This window comes from Myotis davidii, unplaced genomic scaffold (assembly GCF_000327345.1).
Source record: "Myotis davidii unplaced genomic scaffold, ASM32734v1 scaffold309, whole genome shotgun sequence".
Taxonomy (NCBI): Eukaryota; Metazoa; Chordata; class Mammalia; order Chiroptera; family Vespertilionidae; genus Myotis; species Myotis davidii.
In genome coordinates, this window is record NW_006383013.1 from 1,542,846 (window position 1) to 1,543,231 (window position 386).

Sequence of the window (386 nt, forward strand, 5' to 3'; positions counted from 1 at the left end):
GTCAGTGCAGTTCGCTGAGGACCCCTACAAATTGTGACCCATAGTAACTGGATTTGTGTGTCTCTTTGCGGCTTGCCCATATTAGGCGCTTAATTAATTTTTGTTAACTGATCATTGAATTAACCACAGGCAAATTACCTTCGGATTTCACCTCCATAAATCCGGACCCCGCAATTCCTTTGACAGGCGGAAGGAGGACTCTGGCGATGATTAATAATCGTGCCGCAAGGTTGCTGATGTAAAGCGATTTGCAGGGATAAAGGGCAATAAGCATTCCTGGGAGGAATCCGGCGAGATTCCAGAAGTGTCTGAGGGAGCCGTGGGCGTGTGCCGCGGGCCTGAGGGGGCGGGGGTGAGGCGGGAAGTGTCGCAGTGGCCACTGCGGG

The 386-nt window shown here is 52.3% G+C and overlaps 1 long non-coding RNA gene across 3 annotated transcripts in view; it reads left to right on the forward strand.

Annotated features, from left to right (window-relative positions):
- The first annotated feature begins 6 nt into the window (after positions 1 to 6).
- The window catches only part of LOC107181658, a 3,211-nt gene continuing 2,831 nt past the window's right edge, over positions 7 to 386 (forward strand). For all 3 annotated transcript variants that reach the window (XR_001512343.1, XR_001512342.1, XR_001512344.1), the window contains exon 1: positions 7 to 229. This is a non-coding gene — a long non-coding RNA (uncharacterized LOC107181658). The remainder of the gene's footprint in view (positions 230 to 386) is intronic.